This window comes from Giraffa tippelskirchi, chromosome 8 (genome assembly GCF_054371585.1).
Source record: "Giraffa tippelskirchi isolate mGirTip1 chromosome 8, T2T-mGirTip1v1.2.pri, whole genome shotgun sequence".
Taxonomy (NCBI): domain Eukaryota; kingdom Metazoa; phylum Chordata; class Mammalia; order Artiodactyla; family Giraffidae; genus Giraffa; species Giraffa tippelskirchi.
In genome coordinates this window covers 95805428-95829642 of record NC_137282.1, presented here as the reverse complement: position 1 = coordinate 95829642, position 24215 = coordinate 95805428, and the positions used below count along the sequence as shown (strand labels likewise).

General features: G+C 42.4%; 1 protein-coding gene across 7 annotated transcripts in view; it reads left to right on the top strand.

Annotated features, from left to right (window-relative positions):
* Positions 1 to 24215, top strand: part of ANKRD55 (ankyrin repeat domain 55) — a 250275-nt gene that overhangs the window by 107982 nt on the left and 118078 nt on the right. Inside the window, exons 3-5 of one of the 7 annotated variants that reach the window (XR_014061486.1) lie at positions 7383 to 7463; positions 18939 to 19090; positions 20403 to 20674. The exons of 4 other annotated variants lie outside the window; for them this stretch is intronic. The gene's annotated coding sequence lies outside the window, so the exon portion shown is untranslated. Of the gene's footprint in view, positions 1 to 7382; positions 7464 to 18856; positions 19091 to 20402; positions 20675 to 24215 lie in introns of those variants that run through there. 2 more of the 7 variants (XM_081517902.1, XM_081517906.1) reach the window with 2 other exon arrangements.

The following is a 24215-nucleotide window of genomic DNA, read 5'->3' as shown; positions in this document are numbered from 1 at the left end:
CCAGCATTCAGGACCAATGGCCCAACACTGATGCTTTTATTAATTTCCTAGATATGTTTTTTCTTTCTTTCTCTCTCCCTTTCCCTCTGACACACACACACACACACACACACACACGCACACACACACACACACTTAGCATCTTTCAACTCAGGTCAAATTATCAGAGCTTGTGTCTCATTATTATCCTATAAATCATCTTGACATATTTATTTCTGCTTCCCCAACTATAATTTATTAAATTTAAACCTGACATATCAGATTTTCCTGAGAGCCAAGATGGAATCGCATCAGCCAGAGGTAGCGATGAAGATTCCTGTGGAGTCAGTGAGAGGCTGAAGTGTAGAAACAAGGGTAAGCTCCAGACTCAGACAGACCTGGGAGAAGTCTTTTTTTTTTTTTTTTTTGGCCGACCAGGATTTGAACCTGGTCCCTGGCAGTGAAAGCTCAAAGTCCTGACCACTCTACTGCCAGAGAATTCCCAGACCTGGGATAAGTTATGACTATCATTTGCTCACTGAGACCCCAGCTCTGGTACTCAACTTCTCTGTGCCTTAAATTGCTCACCCATAAGATGGGAGTAAAAGTACCTCTGAAGGATGCTGTGAGGACTAAGTATATGTTCCATTTATATTGCCTGGCACATCATTAAGGCCCAACTGATGCCTTTCTTCCATTTTAAACCTGTTCAGTTTTCAACACTATCTTGGTGTCCACTCATGGTCCACCACCCATGGTGATGTTCTGGGCCAACTGGAGTACAAGCTGGTGTTAAGAGCATCTGACAGCACTGCAGAGGAGGAATCTTCATGGCTTAAATACAGAGTGAAGGACTTAGAAGAGCAGGCAAGATCTTGGAAAAGCAAGAGACAGGGAGAAGTGTGACAAGACCATTTTTAGCATCTTAGAAAGGGGAAGAGGGGGTGATGATAAGACAGTGATGGAGAAAAAAGGGGCTGGGAGGAAAAAGAGGAGTAGGCCTAGTGAGGCCATCAACCAAAGTGGAGAAAGCAAACGGACTGTCACCACCTGAGCCACTGTCCCTCTGCACCCAGGAGGAGCCAAGTGCCCCTCCTACCCCCAGATTCAACTCATAAGGAGGTTAATACTGCAGGGAAAGACCCAGACAGTCATGGGCCCCAAGTGGAGAGGAAAGCCTGCTCTGAGGTGTATAATCATGGCTGGAGTGTTGAACCCAAGAGTGCAGAGAGAGATGGGGCAGAAGAGAGCATCTGGAGCAGTGGAGGCTCCACCTATCAAGCCTGGCTGGACTGAAAGTCCAAATTCCAACTGATATAAGTCAGAATGACGTGCCTCCTCCACGGGAGCACTTGTACTTATCCTTGCACAGTGTACAAATACTGCTTGGAGCACACATAGAACCTGAGGGCCCCTTGCAGTGAGGTCTGCAGCCTGCAGGGATCCCAGCCCAGGGATTTAGAAATGCTGGTTCAGCATAAGGTGCCTCTCCAAGAGAGAGAAGGGCAACCCCACACACCTATCATAGCCCTCTCTTCTTCAGTTTCAGAAGAAGGAGAGTTGGGGTCAGCACGTCAACTTTTCTAAGGGAAAAACCATCACCTCTCTCTTCCTCTGTGTCCACAATGGCAGAACCTGACCCACATAATTACATTCTTGCCTCACTTGGTTTCATCTCATTCATCCCCCTCCCCATTTCCCCTGGTGCCAAATTCCTCTTCCTGATGAGTCAGGGATTAAAAATGCTTGGCATCCTTGCTGAGTAAATAGTATTTGTCCACAGTGATACTGGTCAGTGGCAAACCGCCTTGCTCTGTGATAAGGAAGTGTGAGCACGAACATTGACTGTTCAGGACCGACATGGCCAGGACAAGGAGCAGGACTCTGGTCCTGTGTGGACATTGAACTCATGTCTTTGGCCTTGCTTATATTCTGCTCTGACTAGCTGGGCTGCTTGCACAAAAGGGAAGGTGAAAACAAAGAAGGCAGGAAGAGAGAGAGGTGGAGAGGGGAAGCGGACACGCTGATTTCATGAACCTTCTACCACTTGATCATACCTGTGCTGTTGGATGATAGCCCCATTAGGGCTTCCCAGGTGGTGCTAGTGGTAAAGAATCCGCCTGCCAATACAGGAGACTGCCAATGCAAGAGATGTAGTTCAATCCCTAGGTCAGGAAGATCCCCTGGAGGAGGACATGGCAACCCATTCCAGTACTCTTGCCTGGAGAATCCCATGGACAGAGAAGCCTGGTGGGCTACAGTCCATGGGGTCTCAAAAAGTCTGACACCAAGAAGTATATACACACAGAGAAATCAGGTCACTTGCTAAGTTTGCAAGCAGCAGAAAAGCTAGAGTTTGAACTCTCATTTTCTTGGTGAGAGCCTGTCATCACTGGGGCCTCTGGAAGACCTGCTCCAGATATAATGCAGTTGCAATGGGCATCAGAGCGAATTGGCCTCTTCCGCCTCAACTTGGCGTCAGGCTTCCCCGGAGATGGGGTCTGTAGTGTTTCAGGGGAATCATTGTGCCTTAGGCAGCAGGAGAAGAGGTGTTTCCCCCGAAGAAGTGGACACGACAGTCCCCCACTACCCCTGTGAATCTCCCTGGGGTGGGGGTAGCGGTGGGAGGGCAGATATGGCAGGTTCTGCCATCCCTGGCTCCTGTCTTAGCTCAGAAGACTGCGGGGTCCTCTCTGTCCTGCAGGCTTTGTTCTCTCCTTTTCACAGCTTCAGAACCTTCCTCGAATATTTTTTGAGACTCGGAAACTCTCATGGGTCAGTCACTCCCAAAGATTCCATTCGTGTTTGAGCCCAACATTTTGCACACAGGGTGACCAAGGTTCAGAGAAGTCAGAGGACTTCCTCAAAGTCACACAGCGCATGAGGGACAGAACCAGGGCCACAACCAAGGTGCCTTACTGTCATGTAGTCATCCAACAGATAGTCCTTGAGTGCTGAGTATACACTAGGCAGCACTCTGGGCCCAGGTACTGCCTGTTCTATTAGAAACATACCATGCTGCTCTCACTGATGCTCCCTTGCTCCCCTCTTCTGGGTGTTTTCTCTTCCCAGCCCCGGCGTCTAACCCCACGACCACCAGGGCTACTCACCGTGGCATTCCTAGAGACTTAGCCACGGTGCCTTTGTGTGCTGCCTGGAATGCACGTTACGGGACTTGCTGATTTATAGCCTCGTTGCCTTTCAAAGAATTCCCTGGCCTGCGCTAAGTCAACAGATATGAGAAAAGGCTTGTTAAAATTCTGTCACGGGAGCCAGTTGTTCCTTGTGTTAGCAGGATGCTTTCTTTAACCCCGGCCCCTCGGGCCTGTAACAGCACACCCTGGTTTTACAATGAACTGCTCAGGATCCGCGTGTCAACATGGAAACTCCCTGCAGTATAAATTTATTGGATGCCTATCCAGACTTGCCACTCCTTCCAACAGCCCTGTGCCTTTCTTCTCCCATTTGCTACTTTTTTTTTTTTCTTTTTACAATGCTGAACTGTCTTAAAGGTTTCCATGATTGCGTTGGCTTGTTTTCTATTTTTACACTCTGGTCATTCTGCTTGCCCACTGAGAATGGTGGCCACATCCTATCTGCGCATGTGAGCTTTCTGGAAAGGAACTCTTCATTCATTCATTTATTCATCCACCAATCCAGTCAATAACTCTGACCCTGTTCTGGGAGCTGAGGATACAGCCATAGACAAAGATCCTGTTCTTGTGGCTGTTGCCAAGATGTACTGCCCAGATCCTCCATCAGGAGCACACTGCTCATTCCCCAGCTGCCTGGAGTGCTGCAGGAAGGTGACCCACAGCTGAGGCCTCCTAGGACTTGCCCACCCACCATAATGCCCATCCCTGGTGCAGTCTGCATCCCATGACTGGTGGCTATGTGGGTTCAAAGGCCCAGCCCCTTTGGTCTCTATTTGGGACACCACTGAAGCACTGCCCTAGCTTCGGGGCTTCCCTGCCCCCCCCAGCCCCTGGCATTAACTGAGACCTAGGCTACAAATGCAGCTCTACTCTCCTCCCAGTCCTGTGTCCTCAGTCCCCAGCGGTCCCTGTTCCTGAGAGCAGTGGCCCTGCACAATCTCATCTCAGAGCTTTTTCCCAGGAAATTCATCCTACAACACCTGCCATTATGATGTTTATATGATGGAGGATGGAGATAGCAAATAAACACAAATAATAGTAACACAGTATTTGAAAAGTGACATTGCTACCGGGAAAAAATGGAGTAGGGTCAAGGGATCAGGGATATGGAATGGAGAGATCATTAATTTTCATTTTTGGTAGAGTGATCAGAGTAGTCTTTCTAAGAAGGTGATGTTTGAACAAAGACTTAAAAGTAGCAAGCTACATGATCAAAAGCTTCTGAATCCAAAAGAACAACAGAACCAACAGAATATGTGTCTGTATTCCTATACACATCGATGTATGTATACACACACACACACACACACACAAAGAGATTTATTTCAAAGACATGGCTCACTTTGGATTTGTTTGATGATTACTCTTGATTAGATTCAAGTGTGATTATCCAGTTTTAGCAGGGTGATCACAGATGTGATGCTGGATCTTTGCACTGCATCCCATAATATGACACACGCTATTGGTCTATTCTGTCACCAGTTGATGTCAACTTAGATCTCTTGAGTAGTATGGTATCTACCAGGGCTTTCTACTCTAGAGTTCTCTTTTTCCCTCTGCAGTTAATCAGTGTTTTGTGGAAAGTTATTTTGAGACCATGTCAATATGCCATTCTTCATTTGACTTTCACCCACTACTTTTAGCATCTATTCATACTTTTTGCCTAAAATAATTTCACTATCGGTCTCAAATTTTGCTTTTCTAATTCCATTAATTCCTTCCAGCTAATTTGTTAGCTGGAATTATACTATAGGGAGGAATATTCTCTTCCCATTGTGTGTTCACTTACTTATTTACATTAGGATAAATTAATGGATGTCTATTGTAGTCAGTGGGCTACAATTTGATATTATGATTTCTTTGACACTCATCTCATCCAATCTGGACCAGATGCATCCCTCTGAGCTATCTTCTGTGTCCTTTGGACATGTATCCATCACTCTTTGATTACTTGCTTATCATCTAGAATAATGAGGTATACTAAACTTGCCTTATATTTTTCCTGTTTCATCCTTGGAATCTACCATTTCTCTAGAGAACCCTGTGTCCTTTTATTGGAGAATGGTGTCCAGAAACAAAGATTTGGGCTTTAAGCAGGCTCATCATTACTGGGATTTTAGTATTTCCAAGCTCAATCAGCGACAGAGCTAGGAACTATATGGGCTTCCCTGTGGCTCAGCTGGTAAAGAATCCACCTGCAATGTGGGAAACTTGGGTTCAATCCCTGGGTTGGGAAGATCTCCTGGAGAAGGGAAAGACTGCCCACCCCAGTATTCTTGCCTGGAGAATTCGATGGACTGTATAGACCATGGGTCGCAAAGGGTCGGACACAACTGAGCGACTTCCACGTTCACTGGGAAATATTTATATTTATGTATATGCATACTTGTTGAGATATAGATGTGCATACATACACAGAAATGTACATCAATATTTATTTTTGTATCTGACTCCCCATACTGAGAACTCTAAAGTGAAAGTGTTAGTCACTCAATCGTGTCCAACTCTTTTTGATCCCATGGACTATAGCCCACCAGGCTCCTCTGTCCATGGAACTCTCCAGGCAAGAATACTGGAGTAGGTAGCCATTTCCCTCTTCAGGGGATCTTCCCAACGCAGGGATTGAACCCAGGTCTCCCACATTGCAGGTGGACTCTTTGAGCCACCAAGGAAACTTCCAGTCCTAATCCTACACCACATGGCTTTTTCCAGCTTTCTCTATATATTCATATTCCCTTCTGTTAGTGAGAAACCTGGCTCCCTAGCTGTCATTACCCCATTGTATTGACTTGTTTCCTCAATCCTCCTGTCCACTGCTTTTTTTTTTCTTTATGGACATATAGTTGATTTAAAATGTTAGTTTCTGGTGTAAAGCAAAGTGATTCAGACATATGTGCATTGGGATCCTAGGTGGCACTAGTGGTAAAGAACTTGCCTGTCAATGCAGGAGACATAAGAGACACAGGTTAGATCCCTGGATCAAGAAGAGCTCCTGGAGGAGGGCATGGCAACTCACTCTAGATTCTTGCCTGGAGAATCCTGTGGACAAAAACCTGGCAGGCTACAGCCTACAGGGTCACAAAGAGTCACACATGACTAAGCGACTTGGCACGCAAGCACACGCACATATGTATGTATGTATGTGTGTATACATGCCCTACCCTGGTTCAAACGGTAAAGAATCCTCCTGCAATGTGGGAGACCTGGGTTCCATCCCTGGGTTGGGAAGATCCCCTGGAGAAGGGAATGGCACCCATTCCAGTATTCTTGCCTGGAGAATTCCATGGACAAAGGAGCCTGGTGGGCTATAGTCTATGGGATCACAAAGAGTCAGACACGACTGAGCGACTTTCACTTTCATATATATGTATATATGTACTATATGATATCTAAAAATATATATGTGCAATCTCAAAAATATACAAATAAGCAGGAATAGACTCACAGACATAGAAAACAAACATGGTTACCAAAAGGGAGAGGGAGGAGCAAGAGGGACAAATTAGGGGACAAACTAGACTAGAGTCCTTGCTTCAGAGTATCCATAGGCTTCGCTTTGAAAGAGCTGACTGCCCTTTATCCCAAAGCAACAGAGAGGTTCTTGTTGGAAGCAAGTGGGGTGAGAAGAGAGCAAATGCAAAAAGATATAAAATCAGCAAATTTCTTGAAGTCAAAGCCAACCTTTACGGTAAAACGCCTGAGATCAGCCGTCTCCTGTTTTCACGGTGCTGCTCTTCCTGGAGAGAAGTTTGAACTCCAGGGGAGTTTCAGCAGGATTTGTAGGTCTTGGGGTTAAAGGTGCCCAACTGTAGAGCCAGCCTGAGCTCTGAGACATAGAGCACCTCTGCCTCCTGCTGGCTTCTTGGTGTGTTGCATCTCTGGGCTGGTCAAGGCCCCTTTAGAGCACTGCCCAGTTCCTATCCCACTCCAGTACCCTTGCCGGGAAAATCCCATGGACAGAGGAGCCTGGTAGGCTGCAGTCCATGGGGTAGCTAAGTGTCGGACACGACTGAGCGACTTCACTTTCACTTTTCACTTTCGTGCGTTGGAGAAGGAAATGACAACCCACTCCAGTGTTCTTGCCTGGAGAATCCCAGGGACAGAGGAGCCTGGTGGGCTGCCATCTATGGGGTTGCACAGTTGGACACGACTGAAGCGACTTAGCAGCCACAGCAGCAGCCAGTTCCCATCTGCAAAGGAGTCCTTCTAGTGGTTGCCTTGCTAATTCTATTTTTGTTCTTTGGTCAGCATTTCCTACCTGGTGCCATCTGTTTCCCAACGGCGTCCCTTACATTTTTCAACCTCTTCATCTCCTTCTACTCCGGCATGGTATGTATTTCTACTGACTTTATATTGTGTATGGATTTCATTTCACTTGATCAGAAAATGAAACAAGAGAAGATATGAGGTTACCTGTGTGGTTGGTTTTGATTTCTCTCCTTCTGGTCCTTTGGGTGATAGACACCAGGCCTTGCTCCTTTGTTTATAAGAAGCCTTTCAGCGATCTTTTCTGGGTATGCACCTGAGCCCATGCTTTCTTGTGGTCCCTCTGACAGAGCAAAAGAACCAGCCACAGCAACAAAGCAGCAGAGGCCAAGCCCTAACTCTCTGTAGGAAGTCAGGGCAGTCAACAAAATCCCAGGACAGCGGGCCACAAAGCCCAGTCCATAATCAGGATGTTCCATCTACTGAGCACGCTCAAGTGTCTGGTCCTATCCCTTCACTTTGATATTTCTATGGTACCTCTCACCTGGTACTTTGGTAATCAGACTCATGGATTGGACTAGACTGGGCAAGCTGGGGGAAGGGCAAAGTGCTTGTAGGTGAGGAGCAGGCCTTCCAGTGGGCTTACCTACACAGACTGAGCAATCTCCACTGATTTCTAACCTTGCCAGGCACTGAAAACAAACTACAGTTGCGCACCACAGGTATTCCTCAAAGGAGATATTTTTCAGTGCTCTGTAGTAAATTAATTTTTATTTTTGGATTGAGACCTGAATCTAATCATTAATCCTCTTTGTGGAGGGAAACTTGTGTTGCTGTTGCTAGCTTAGTTTTTTCTCCCTATTTTATATCTTAACTCAAGGACAATTGCCACCAAACAGGAACATTCTTGTCTATGTATTACATTCAAAGACAAAATCCAGAATTTCTTAGTTCAAAGAACTGCTTTCTGCTCTTGTTTCTCACAACCAGCAGAGGGACCCCAGGGTAAGGCTCAGATCCGGTGTGAGATCAGGCTACTTGGTTGTGGAGAAAGATTCCTAACTCTCTAGAGAAGTGACATTTCACCCTAGGGTTTCCCAGCACAGATACCACAGGCTTGAGAAATAGAGCTGAGTCTCCTGGGACCCCAGGTACAGTCATCTCTATTTGGGACTGAGAGGAGCTTTGCAACCACATCCACTCTGGGCAGAGAAAGAGAAAACAGTTTAGTGCTGCTTTGGAGAATCATGAAAACTAGAGGAGAAAAGCAGCCGTATCCTGGACCTAGGCCGTATTCATCACTCATGTCACAACACCTCAGAGCTGGTGTGGGGAAAGAAGACATCCAACTCAGTCTCATGATGCTCTCTTGGTAAACTGTGCAAATATCCTATTCTTCGTCAGTATCATTTTGCTGTGTGCTTAGTCGTGTCCGACTCTTTTCAGCCCCATGGACTGTAACCTGCCAGACTCTTCTGTCCATGGGGATTCTCCAGGCAAGAACACTGGAGTGGGTTGCCATGCCCTCCTCCAGGGGATCTTCCTGACCCAGGGATCGAACCCAGGTCTCCTGCATTGCAGGTGGATTCTTTACTATCTGAGCCACCAGGGAAGCCAGAGAATACTGGAGTGAGTAGCCTATCCCTTCCCCAGGGGATCTTCCCAACCCAGGATTCGAACCGGGGTCTCCTGCATTGCAAGCAAATTTTTTATCAGCTGAACTACCAGGGAAACCCAATACTGGAGTGAGTTGCCACACCCTCCTCCAGGGGATCTTCGCAACCCAGGGATCGAACTCAGGTCTCCCACATTGCAGACGGATTCTTTACCAGCTGAGCTTCCACTTGTCACATTTTTCTCCTTTCTTCATTTCTTCCCTATCCTACAGATAATGTGAAATTCTGTAGAAAATAATCTTTTGACTCAAATAAAATATGTGTTTCAGTCATACAGACTACTCTGTGTGAATTTTGAATGGCCAGTGTCTAGTCAGAAATAATAATAATATTATAATTTATTTCATTATTATAATAAATGTATATTATAATTTATTCTATTATTATTATAATGTGAAAACTCTAGAGATTTTTGGCATGCAGCAATGGCATCTTCAACCAGTCTCTATGTGGCTTTGCTAAAAGTTAACTTGAGGATCACTTTTACTTCTTAATATGAAGTAAGACTGATTGAGCGAAAAAAGTTGTGGCATACTTCTCTTGTTCAGAGAAAGCACGAGGCAATACAAGGGCCACAGAGAAACATAAAATATGGTCCCTAAATACAAGAAGCTGACTGTATTCCTAGGTGGAGGAGGAGACATAGTCCAAAAAAAGCAGTAAAGAAATATCAAGTAAACTAGTGATAATAATGACAATCATAATAACCACTGTGTATGGAGTGCTTACTCTCTTCCAAGTATTGTGCTGAACACTTTATATACATTATCTTGTTAAATCTTCAAAACAGCTTTATGGACTGTTACTATTCTCATTTTAAGAATAAGGCAACTTGGAGAAGGAAATGGCAACCCACTCCAGTATTCTTGCCTGGAAAATCCCATGGATGGGGGAGCCTGGTAGGCTACAGTCAATGGGGTTGCAAAGAGTCGGACATGACGGAGCAACTTCACTTCACCTCATATATACATACACTGGTGTCACAATTTCTCTGAGATGTTTCTATATTCTGAAAGCTACATATTAAATACTATTTTCCATTCAAAAAAAAAAAAGAATAAGGCAACTGAGGCATACAAAGTTTAAATAACTTGTCAGGATGTGATTCCAGAATGAATACATCCGAAGACCATGTTGTCTTTACATATTCTGTGGTCTGTACTGCCTCATAAGAGCAGTGGGAGTTCTAAGAGGGGAAATCAATGTGGCTAGAGAAAGCCTTCTTGGAAGAGAGATTCGTGGAGAGTGAGTGTGGTTGGAGAGGGATGGGGAGAGAAGAAAAGGGAGTGAGGGCACACACAGGCAGAGAAGTGAACAGGCACAAGGTATGTTGGGGTTCCCGGAGTCAGCCTACTGCAGATGCTGTGTGCATGGACATGAGTGGGTGGGATCTGTGGTCACAGGAGACAGCAGACTGAAGCTAGGTTATGGGAGGACCTCCTTGAATAACACCTTTAGAAACCTGAGTTGAAGAAGATAGAGTTGGAGCCAGGACAGACAATAAGGAGATCACTTCAGTGAGTCTCCATGTTAGATGCTGAAGATGAATACTTGAGCTGCAGGCAGGAAATGGCAAGCAGAGGTGAAATGTTCCCAGTGCCATCTGCCTAAATTCCAGCTCCAAGCACTTTATATTCTAATCCCTATGAGAAAGTATCAACCCTCATATATTTTGCAACGTTGGTCTGGTCACCTAAAAATAATAACTGTCTCTGACAGACACTTAAGAAGTCTTTTTCATATACTTTTTATTCTCACAGCAAAACCTTAGGAATTATCATCATCACCATCATCATTATCATCAGTGTGTTACCAAAGAGGAAACTGAAACTCAGAAAGCAAGGACTTGCTAAGAGCCTCTCGAATAGGCAATGACCAAGTCAAAGCTCAAACCCAGATCATCTTCCTCCAAGTCATTCACTGATGTACTCTACAAACACCCAGCACTTTGCCTGATGTTGCGTTCCCAAAGATAAGTAACTTATACCCTCTGCTTTAGGAAGCTCGTGGCAATTAAGCAAATAAAAGCATAGAATTGAGAACTGTAGCTGACAGTTATCTATCCTAAGCATCTTAACATTTGTAACTGGGATGAATGTGTATAAAATACATGAGAGCGCCTTTCGAAAGTAAAAAGGTTAATTCAAATGCAGTTTACTTCATCCCTCTCTTCATGCGTGAGAGCCAATGAAAAGTGTTAGCTGCTCTTTCTACAGACTGGGACTAAAAAGTAATGAGTTTGATTTCTATAGTTTTCCAAGAAAAATTTTCTCACCACTTTAGTTGCTTCCTCACAAGTGAAGAAGGGAAACACTGAATGATACCAACCTGCCACCTGCTGGAGCAGAGGAGAACTAACCCAGCGTTCCAGGGAAGGCTGGTGACCAGTGTGGACCAACTAACAACAGACTGTTCTCTCCTGCAAATCTTAGAGTTGAGTTGACATGCTGCAACAGCTCCAGCCACTCCTCTTTTCAGTAGATTAAACTTGGTGAAACAGAACACCAGGAAGCTTTCAGGAAAGGAAGTTATAAGGGATTTGCAAAGAGTGGAGTAAGACAGACCTAAGCACAAATCTAATTTGGCCGCTTATTAATTGTGTCACTTTGAACACTATTCAGCCTCTCTAAACCTCATTTTCACTGTCTGTAAATGAGATTGTGTGTGTGTGTGTGTGTGTGTGTGTGTGTGTGTGTGTTGTGTGCTCAGTCATGCCCGACTCTGCAACCCCATGAAATGTAGCCTTCCAGGCTCCTCTGTCCATGGGATTTCCCAGGCAAGAATACTGGAGTGGGTTGCCATTTCCTTCTCTAGGGGATCTTCCTGACCCAGGGATTGAACCTGTGTCTCCTGCATTAACAGGTGGGTTCTTTACACTGTGCTACCTGGAAAGAAGCTAAATGAGATTACTGGCAATCAAATACAAGTTGAATGAGCAAATGAATCAAAAACATGCATGACTATATTTTTGTTGGTAAGATCAGAAAAAATATATGTACAGTATCTATTGTATAATATGGCACCAAGTCAATAAAATGATAGCCATGAGATATTATCAATACTGTAGAAATTACATCAAGGAAGAGAGAAACTATTTTACCCAGTTGACTTTGTACACTTTTGACAGGATTTGCCATTAGTGTGTGTCTGTGAGATAGAGACTTTAAAAACAGGTCTTGGGGGAATTTTTGGAGAAATAATCCATGGATTATTGCATTTATTCCTTATAACAACCTATAACTAAGATGCCATTATCCTCCCCACGTTGCAGATAAAGAAAAGGAGGTTCAGCAAAATTAAGTGTAGGAGACATCAGTGGTCGTTTACCCAGTAACCTCCTTTCTTGTTGGCAGCGTTTAAATTTATTTCAGTTGTACATCTCTTCCGGGGTGTCTGTGGCTTGTATACAGATTTGGGAGGAATCCCATTCTCTATGCTGGGAACAGAAACAGGGGATCTAGTTATGTTCAATAATTCATGAGATAAGGTCTGCCGGGGGGGCTTCTGGGAAAAGATTACTAGCTAATAAAAAGAGATATATAAGAGGAAAGTTTTCTTTTCCTTCCATTGGATTTTGTGTTTGAATGTGACTCAGGGAACCAAGAGAAGTAGCTTAAGACAATACTGATATATGAGGATGGTAGAGTAGAAAGATAAAAAGCATCGATCTGAGTTCTTCATGATGTCATCAAGACATTGAATTAACCGACTCTCTGGCTTAGTGATAAAGAATATGCCTGCCAATAAAGGAGACACGGGTTCGGTCCCTGGGTCAGGAAGATCCCTGAAGAAAGGAATGACAACCCACTCCAGTATTCTTGCCTGGAGAATTCCATGGACAGAGGAGCCTTATAGGCTGCAGTTCATGGGGTCAAAAAGAATCAGACATGACTGAATGACTTAGCATTCACCCTAACCTCAGATCTTGGATGAGTTTATGAAAAATTGATTTGAGGCAATTTTTGTTTAATTTTCTCACACTCACAAAAAATAGTTCTGTATTACACAGCTATGGTGGAATAACTAGCATCATACTAACCCTGACCTCAAAAGCAACTTTAAATGTGAGACAAAGTACATAAAGCAATCGTCTGAAAGCAGAAGACAACAAACACAGAGAAGACTTGAAGGAAAGCCCACGTTTACCTGACCTATTTTCATCATTTTATCTGAACTATTTTCCTGAAGACATTTACAGATTTAAAAATGGGGATATAGAAAACAACAGACTGGGTTGAAAAGGCAGAAGTCAGAGTTTGGAGTAGTTTAGAGTTTGCTACTGGAGAGTGAAGTCCTAGAAAAAAGGAGAGAGGGAACCTAATATTCCACATACACATTTCCCTGAAGTTATGGATTCCTAAGCTGAGTTTTCACAACCTGAGACTGAGAGAGAGAAAGAGAAGGAAGCACCTGGGTAGCTAAAGAGCTGATCAGAGATTTCTACCAGGGAGGCAAAGGTCATAATTAAAGCCTTGCTAAAAGGGGAAGTGTCTTGGTAAATATCCCAGGCTTTAAACTGAAACCTCAGAAGGGTCATTCCCTAAGAGTAAGAACCATTCCTTAAGAATAAAAATTGGACTTCACTGGTGGTCCAGTGGTTAAGAATCTGCCTGCCAATGCAGGGGACATGGGTTGGATCCCTGGTGTGGGAAGATTCCACATGTCGTAGGGCAACTAAAGCCCATGTGTCGCAAGTACTGAGCCCTGCACTCTACAACTACAGAAGCCGGCACGTCACAGAGCCCATGCTCTATGACAAAGAGAGGCCACCGCATTGAGAAGCCCATGCACTGCAACTAGAGAGTAGCCCCTATTCGCCCCATCTAGAGATGGCCCGAGCACAGCAATGAAGACCCAGTGCAGCCAAACAAAAATAATTAAATAATTTTTTAAAAAGAATAAAAACCAATCCATAAAGACAAAATAAAAAGTTGAAATAGATAAGCCCAAGAAGCATTCAGTTCAGTTCAAAAAGCATAAAACTAAATTTTTACAAGACTTGATTATTTGCCTGCAAGACGAAAACAACCTTGGAAGAAAATATCATCCAAAGTCCCTGTAATGTTTCATTTGGGACATCTGGCATTTAACCAAAAATTACAATGCCTACAAAAATATAATAAAAAATTTAAAAGGTTGAATTACTGAAATCCAAATGAAAAATATATTGAATGGAAAAAGATTTATAGGCAAGTTAGGAACATTAACTGACAGGGAGTTTAAAATAACCATGATTACTCATTGGAAAAGACCCTAATGCTGGGTAGGATTGGGAGCAGGAGGAGAAAGGGATGACAGAGGATGAGATGGTTGGATGGCATCACTGACTTGATGGACATGGGTTTGGGTAGACTCCAGGAGTTGGTGATGGACAGAGAGGCCTGGCGTGCTGCAATTCATGGGGTCGCAAAGAGTCGGACACGACTGAGCGACTGAACTGAACTGAACTGAGTATGTTCAAGAAAATGTAGGAAATGGTAGTCAAAATAGATGAAAAGTTGAAGAATTTCAACAGAGAAATAACTCTTTTAAAAAGAAGCAAGCAACTAGATAGTAAAATTTTGAAAGCACCAAAAGCATCAATTATGTAGAATAAATCAAATGAAAGATGACCAGGAGCTCACACTGAAAACTACAGAAAGTTGCCGAGGAAATTAAAAGAGGACCTAAATAAATGAAAGAATATATCATGAACATGGAATTCAAAGATGTAAGATTGTTGTTATCAGCACTCTTCAAATTCATCTATAAATTCAAAGCACTCCTAATAAAAATCTCAGCAGCTTTTTTTAATTGGTGGAAATTTGAAAGCTATTTGTAAAACTTAAATGGAAATACAAAGGACTTATTATAACTAAGGCAGTCTTGAAGAGGAAGAACAAACCAAGTATCAAAGCTAGACTAATTTTGAAAGTGTGGTCTTGGTAAAGAATAAACAATAGACCATGGAATAGAATAGAGTTTAGGTCCACATATATATGACCAATCGCTTGATTTATGACAAAGGCATTACAGAAATTCAGCAGAAGGATGGTCTTTTCAATAAATGGTACTGGCTCATATGGATATCCATATGGGAAAAAGGAAACTTGACCCTTTCTCACACCATACATAAAAATTAACTCCAAATGGATCAGATACTTAAAAGTCCCTGGTGGCTCAGCAGTAAAGAATCCACCTGCATTGCAGGTGCTCAGTGCTGTCTGACTCTTTGCGACCCCATGGACTGCAGCATGCATGCCAGGCTTCCCTGTTGCTCACCATCTGCCAGAGTTTGCCCAAGTTCATGTCCATTGCATCGGTGATGCCATCCAACCATCTCATCCTCTGTCACCCTGTTCTCCTGCCTTCAAACTTTCTCAAGATCAAGGTCTTTTCTAATGATTCAGCTCTTCGCATCAGGTGGCCAAAGTATTGGCACTTCAGCATCAGCATCAGTCCTTCCGATGCATCGCAGGACACACGGGTTCAATCCCTGGGTTGGGAAGGTTCCCTGGAGAAGGAAATGGCAACCCACTACCATATTCTTGCCTGGAAAATCTCTTGAAGAGAGGAGCCTGGTGAGCTGGAGTCCATAGGGTGGCAAGGGTCGGACATAACTTAGGGACTAAACCACCACCACCATCACCACCACTTAAAAGTATAAGCTAAAACAATAAAGCTTCTAGAAGAAAATACAGGAAATACCTTCAAGACCTTGGGGGTAGGCCACAGTTTCTTAAATAGGGCACAAGAAAATATTGATAAATTAGGTTTAATTAAATTAAGATAATGGCAGCCCACTCCAGTACTCTTGCCTGGAAAATCCCATGGACGGAGGAGCCTGGTAGGCTGCAGTCCATGGGGTCGCTCAGAGTCGGACACGACTGAGTGACTTCACTTTCACTTTTCACTCCCATGCGTTGGAGAAGGAAATGGCAACCCACTCCAGTGTTCTTGCCTGGAGAATCCCAGGGATGGGGGAGCCTGGTGGGCTGCCATCTATGGGGTCGCACAGAGTCGGACACGACTGAAGCGACTTAGCAGCAGCAGCAAATTAAGATATTCCATTCAATGAACGACACTATTGAGAAAATGAAAAAAAGAAAACTTGAGGCTGACATGTGCGCATGCACACACACACACATACACACACACAGCTGGCAAAGCATTTATATCTAGAAAATACTCTTCTCCAAAAATTCTATAAATGAATAAGGAAAAGACAGACAACACAATCTTTAAATTGGGCAAGAATCGTGAGCAGGTACTTCACAAAAGAGAACATCAAAATGGCCAACATACAACTGAGAAGATTTTCGGCATCATTACTCATGAGGGAAATGCAAATTAAACCACATCTTGATACCATATGTTGCTTGTAGTCCCAAAATATCAATGTTTCTCCTTGAAAAAGCAATTGCAAAACCACAGCTCTGAACACAGAAAGTGAATTAGAGTATGTGTCAGTAATTATAAACAGCCTAGTTTAACTTGAAGAGTGAGGTTTCTGTTAAAAGTGCAGCGAAATGAATTTTAATTCCCCATTATAGTTGTATCGGTTACCCTTGCCAGCCTAGTACAAAAAGTAAAAAGCTGTTACAAAATGTAACAGAAACCTCGCTCTTGTTTTTAAACATTCTGTACACAGTTAATGAAATATGTTCAGATTCACTGTATGAAATTCAAAGTTGTGGTTTTATCATTGCTTTCTCATGAAGGAACTTTAGAGAAACAAGGCTGCGCAATCTTTCAAAATAACCTCTCCAAGATGTGGGAATTTAGTCCCATTAGATATGATAACATTTCAAGGATATGTCTATTTAGTGAGCAGTGGGAAAGTCTATTTATTACAGAGCAGCAAGAAGAACTAGCATGCGGAAATACACAACCCATACACTGTCTGGGACTGAGACATTGAATTGGGTAAGCTGTGGAAATGAGAAGCGGTTTGCACATATGTCCGTTATAACTCTGGCCCCTCGGTGCCCACTGCACTTCTCCATTGTCACTGGTTCTCAAAGTGGTGATCTTCATGTCTTATGTCCTATTTCAAAAATAGACTTTATCCATTACCCTATGGTTGGAGACTACTTTCTAAGTTCTTTAGTATTGTGTAAGGGAACATGCATGGAACTGAGAAACTAAAGAGCCGATGGAAGCATAGGTTAATTCATTATGCATCACTTAGCAAACCAGTACTCTCTGAAAACTGTAAAATGTCTTAACAATATCTGCTCCATCCTGTCACATGCTGCAACATGGTGAACTTTGAGGAACTTATACTAAATGAATTAAGGCAAATATTGCAAGTACTTAAAGCAGTTAAGTTCATAGAAAAAGAAAGCAGAACGGTGGTTGCCAAGAACTGAGAGGCAGGGGAAGTGGGAATTAATGTTTAATGGATATAGAGTTTAAGTTCTGCAAGACGAAAAAGTCCTGGAGATTTGTTACATAGCAATGTGAGTATGCGTAACACTACTGAACTCTACACATAAAAATGGTTAAGATAGTAAACTTTATAAGTTTTTACTACAATTAAAAGTAAAAATGCTGTAAAAATAGAATATCTGCTCCCTGGCGTCTCCAAACCACAAGTGATTGTTCTTTCCTTTAAACCTCTTAAGTTCTCAAGTTAGCGTTCAAGACTCCCTGAGGTATTTACAGATAGAATTAGGGAGTTGCTTACAACCTGAATAGAAAACTATTTCCACTAACCTCTAACTGAAGGCAGCATTTATTTGTCACAAATCACAATGGCAATAGATGCAATGTGACTGTCACCAACAGAAATCACACATATTTTCATATCATATATATCTTGTAGATATCTCATAATACTGTTTATGTTCACTCCTACTTCAAAATTACTACAGTTATCAAAGCTACTACTAAATCATGCGATGTAATGTGTTAAAGCAGATGCTTATATAAACATTTTAAAACTTTTTTCACTATATTGCTATATAATTGGTTTCCTTTGCAATTGTATACTTGCTATCTTCATCATTTATCCTAATAGATTCTATAAACATACATAAATTCTAATAAAGTCCATAGTTGCCACAAGTTGTCACAGAGGTCCCTGGCACCAGAAAAAAAGGATTAAGACTCTCACCCTCGCCCATTACTGACTTATTGTTCCGTCATGCTCATCATACAATGTGTGGCTCACATGTGTTATGTAAACGTGCAGACACTGTATCAGACTAGAAGCTCCATGCTTCGTCGAGTCCAGCTGAATGCTTTGCATATCGTCAATGCTCAAAGTATTTTTGTTGATTTATTACTTGTAAGATTTGGTGCTTGGGCCTGGAGTTGGACTACCTCTGTTTATACTCTAGACCTTGAACCTCGGGCAAGTGACTTTACCCCCTACAAACCTTAATATACCTATCTGAAGATGGAGCTATTAGTACTACCTATCTCAGGGTGCTCTTGTGAGAATTCAAAGAAAAAAAATACTCATGAAGAACCTAGCATAGCATCTGCTCCATCATAAACTCTTAATACAAATTGTCTATTAATTATGAACATATTATTATTCATGGAAATTGTGAGTGAAATCATGAGAGCAAGATAGCAAGTGGGGATCATGAACATAAAGTGAGGTGAAAGGTGGGGGAGAGGAAAAGGTTGGGGTTGGCTCCTTCAGAGATTAGTCAGACGTAGTAGGGCAAGCATAGCAATCAGGCTTATTAGGGCTGACTCACACCTGATGGTAGACAGACTGTTCTCAAGTATAATAAATGATTGCTGTCCCTTCATATTGCCCAGCTCTTAAAGTCTCAGGTCCTTAGCTAAGGTACCATCCCCAGAAGGCACCTGTGATAATAAATTAATGTTGACTTTCACTCACAGGTCAGGAGGCTGCAGGGAGCGATGGAGAAAGCACTGGCCTGGGTCAACTCACCTCTGTGGTCTTGGTTTTCTCCTTGCTCAGGGTGTTGCAATGTTTGCCCTTAAAGTCCTCCCTACTCTAAACCTCTGTGATGCTCTGAAGGAAACTTATTTGAGAGGATGATTGTATCCACCAAGCTGGGTCTTGGAATAGCCAACCATCGCCACCTGATTCACAGGCTCCGGCCTTGAAGGGTAAGTGTACCTGACCAAGGGGAAGGAAGGCTTTGGAGCACCCAGGACTTGTTCTGAAAAGTGGTCTGGGGAGGTCAGAGTGTGAGACTCATGAACCAGCAGAAGAGGTGAATAAAAATGAAAACAGGACTCAGAAGATGAAAGATGGGCAGGGACCTTCAGAGACAAAATGTAGACTTAATTTATATCTATCCATGCATAGAAAATTGGACTTTTAAAAAGAGAATATATTTCTCATTTCTGATGACCGACGGGGTTAAGGGTGCAGTTGGTCATAGAATAGCAGCTAATTTACAAATCACATTGGCATAGTGAGTCAGCCCAAGCACTCAACTAGTGCCCCATACTCACTTATTGATTAGGATTCAATGAATGATCTCCACTAACTCAACTATTTGGTTTTTCACCAAGTAAGAGAACTTAAGAATTCTGATTTGGGTCTCTGCTTGTCCATGGTAAGCATAGAATTTTATACACAAGAGTGTGTCTCATGCAAACAGAATTATGTAAACAGAACTTAAAGAGGCTGATTACCTCTTGTGGAGCCTACCCTTGCCAAAAGGGGATTCAGAGATCACCAAAATCACCTCTTGTTTCCATCAAATATTTTTAGTAGGCTAATAATGAAAATCACTTCTCTCATAGCTCAATCTATCAAGAAAATAGCTAAAACCTCTCCCAGTGTGCTCTTTGTATCTTGAATTATAACAAAGAGAACATGACAATAAAATAACAATGATATTCCCAACCCATAGAATTTCTGTTGTTTATTTAACTGGATAAAGAAAAGCTTTAGCTTGTTGTCTGGAGAGTCAGAGATTCATTCAGATTCAGCCCTTGAAAATCACTGTTTTGTCTCCCTAAACCTAGCCCTGCCAAAAATTTCATTGTGCAAATTGAGTTCTCTTTTTTCTCCTCATTTCTCAGTTTGGATTTCAATAGAATTTCTTGCCCTGAGGGAAAGTGTCAGAATATAAGCTCCAGAAGCTTAAATCCTGATGATAGGTGAACTATTCCATCAAGCTAAACTTGCCTAAAGGCTGATCTGTTGCTGCATGTATAACTCCTTTAGCAAACCTCTCACAAATAGGACAAATTAGGCCAAGGAAGGATTCAGGCATTATTTCACTCAGAACCATATAAGTTGGGTCTACATGGTACCAAAAAGATGGTCATATTAGGGACCCAAAGTCTACCATCAAACTAGCTGTTCAACATAATGTAGATCAGATAAAACACACGACTGACTAAAAATTTAATTTTCTGCTCTGTAATCTTAATATAAGTCTGTTCACCCTAACATCATTTTCAGGAGGAAGATAATATATTTTTTAAAAATTGTGTCCTGAAAATATTGTGAAACCAAAAAAGGGATTACTGATAACCTACAGCCTTTGAACATTATATGGCACAACTTCATGTGAAAACATCCTTTTGGACAGGATGTAAAGGAAACCCCCAAACCCTTGATGTCATCAGATTGTTGATGCTGTGTTCATACACCACAGTGTCGCCTCAACCAGCCAGGCAGTAATCCAAACTTCCTTATTTTTCTTCCTACAAATAAAAGAAAAATGTTTTCTCTGATGATTATTGGTTTAGTTATCAGCTCTCTGGTTCTGTTTGTAAAAAGACTATGGTTAAGATAGCTTTTTGTTCTAATCTGGTTTATGCTTCATGACAGGAAGAATTCAAGGGTTAAAGTTCTCCTGAGAGGAAAAAGAGATCAGAGGCAGAGTTAGAGAGAGAGAAGGTATATAAATGCCTGAGAAATGCCAGACCGTCTTCAAGCAGGAGAGGATTCCATCTGAGCCCCATCTCTCTACTCAAGGGCTGGATCTAAGTCCTATGGCCAACTTTATCAACCCTTCATCCCCCTGCCTTAATCTCCTTCAGAGATAGTGTCCTTCCAAAGCCCTCAGGTTTATTCATTCCAGCACGTAGAAGCCTGAGTTACAGGCCCAGACACCAACCTCAGTTCAGGCTCCGTCAGAGTCAGACCCAACTTGGACAGCTGGTGTGTTAGCTTAAAAATAAGAAGGCAAGAGTCCTGAGTACCTTGCTGAGCAAATAATTCGTTTCAGTTAAATGAGTATTGATAGAGCATCTGCCACGTGTAGAGCAGGAGAACTTGAGCCCACATCCTGTGATCCCAAAGTTCACCATTATTTCTTCTATACCACACAGCCAAGGCTAACTGCTAAGGCCCCACCTCTACCCCTAAAATAATGCTGGATGCTCAAGTGGTAATAGCCCTGAGATTTGAGTAAAATATTATTTGAGCCTGTATGTTTTTCATAACAGGCGTTTCCAATCAGCTCCTTCAGTCATTGGAAACCTGAATGTGGTCACTTGTGAAGTAGGTCCTAACAGGTCTATAAGAACAGGTGTTATCAGAGTGTCTGCACAGTAGTGCCTGTACTCAGCAGCTGTAGAGCTGAAATTGCGAAGAACCAAGGAGATCTTGGGTACTCAGGAAGGAAAGAGCAACTGTAGACTTTCTTCCTCCAAAAAGAACATCAGGAAATGAAGAATAGACCTGTTTGAAGAAATATCACAGGTGGGACTTCCCTGGTGGTCCAGTGGTTAAGAATCTGCCTGCCAATCCAGGGGACATGGGTTCAATGCCTGGTCTAGGAAGATTTCACAGGCTACAGGACAACTAAGCCTGTGTACCGCAGCTACTGAGCCTGCGCTGTAGAGCCCACGAGCCACAGCTACTGAAACCCACGTGCTCTAGAGCCCGTGTTCTGCAACAAGAGAAGTCACTGCAGTGAGAAACCCACACACGCAACTAGAGAAAGCCCACACGCAGCAACAAAGACCCAGCACAGCCAAAAATAGATAAAGAAATAAATAAAGTTAATTTAAAGTATGTATATATATGTGTGTGTGTATATATATATATATATGTATATATATATATATATATATATATATATAAGAAACATCATAGTTTTACTCTCCATTGTGTTAGTTTGCTTTTAAGAATTGAAAGATGTGAGCATACATATAGGCTAAGAAGAAGAATTTTGAGGAGAGGAAAAGATAAAGCTGCAAAAGAGTTGGAATGATTGATGGAAATAATAATAGTAAATGTACTGTAATAAGAGAATTACTATGAAAAGCGTTGCTCTCGGAGCTTGACATATTTAAGTGAACTTAATTCATTGCAAAATTTTATGAGAAACTTGCTGGTATTATTCTGATTTCACAGATTAGGAAAATAAGACCTAGCTTAAACAGTGTCAAGTTGTAAGACTTGGGTTTGAACCTAACCAATCAGGCTCCAGAGTCCACACTTTCAATGGTTGTGCAAATCTGCTTCTCTAGACAAAGTTTTTATGTAGGATGAGGTGAACTAATGATAGCCTAGCAGAAGGAAATAAGGAGAGGCTAGGGAAAGAGCTAGACATTTAGAGTCATAGGAGAGAAAAGTTGAGGACATTAACATTGACTGGCTAGGCTGATTCTTAAGGTCCCTTTTATTCAAATTCATGCCGTCAGCACAAACACATCAAAGGAAATCCCCCCCCCTCACTTATTATGACAGAGTAATTCATTTTCCAATTAATCTACCAGCTACAATTATTTAAACAAATGTGTGAAAACCTGTGATGGGGCCACAAATCTATAGAACTTATATATATTGTGTTCCTACCTGTTCTGATTCACACATACTTATCATTGGACATCCTAGGGAGGGACATTCATGTCCTGGGATCTACCTTGAGGTTGTTCGATTTGGATTCTGATGTTCCCTGTAGAGAGGATCAAAGCTGTTGGCTCAATGGACTCCAAAAATTCTAAAAGTATGCTCAGTGTTTTCATTGGAGAGGTGAAATACAAGGCACTGATTCATCATGGAATGTGGCAGAATATGGTCACACCTTTGAGAGACTCTAAATCTTGAGAATTCAATTCCAGAATATTTTAAGAAGGAAGCTGGCATGGAATATCCAGTGCTAAATGATGTGTTTCAAACAAGTGCTAGAGGAATTCAGAAAAGATAGCTAAGATAGTAGTAATTAACATTTATTGAGCTGTTTTAGGTCCTTTAGGTATGCTGGTAAATCAGTGCAAAAAAAAAAAGGCCCCCAATTTAGCATTTGCCAGGTTCGTTGATGTAAATACTCCCATCACAGCCAATTTCAAGCTACCAAACGCCTCACAGAATTCCTGAACATCTTTCAGTCAGCTCTAGAGGGCCAGGAGAAGGGGCTCGAGCACAGCCTGGTTTTGTTATCCCATCTCATCCCCACAAGCTGTTAAGGAGCGTGCCATTATTAGCTCCAGTGTACATATTAGGAAAAATACTCAGAGGTTTAATAATTTGCACAGGTGCACAGAGCCAGAGCAAAGCAGAACTCTGAGGGAAGCTCAGACTGTATGGCTCTAATAATGTCTAGCCGTAGGCCTACTCTCTCTTTACCGAAAAACAGCAACGGAGATTCAAGGTGGTAATGATTGCCAGTCGTTAACCAATTTCCACCTTGGTTCATCTCTATTACAGATAGATATTTCTGAGACCCTTTGGGGACTTACTTTAGATTTCTAGGTTTTTACTCTTCAGTAGAGAATCTCTGTGCAAAAGCTCGTAAGTGTATATTTCACTTAGTATGTGAAAAGTATTCTAACCCTATGCTACCAAAGGATGGCCCAACTACCAGCATCATCTGGGTACTTGCTAGAAATACAGAATTTCTGGCTCCTACCCAGATCTACTCAGTTAGGGTCTATATCTTAGGACAATCCCCAGGTGATATGTGTGCCTGTTCAAATTCAAGAAGCTTTACCTACAGGATCATACCGGGGCTCTCATCTACCAAGAGGGTCTCACATTGTATTATGTTCTTCTTGCAGTTGGCAGGGACTGGCACAGATACAGCAATGCACTTGATCTTGTCCTGTCCACTGTGGCCACAGTCTATGGTCACAAAATGGAGAGACTCCACAGAGGGAGACTTTGGCCTCATTAGCAACATTTTGAAGCAAACAGCTACAGGTTTCTCTTCCATTAACCTGCTTAGTAACCTCAAATTTTGTTTTTCTAACTCTACAAGAAACTAGGGAGAGCCAAGTTCAACTAGATGTCTCACAAGGATTTCCTCTCAGAAAAATTAAC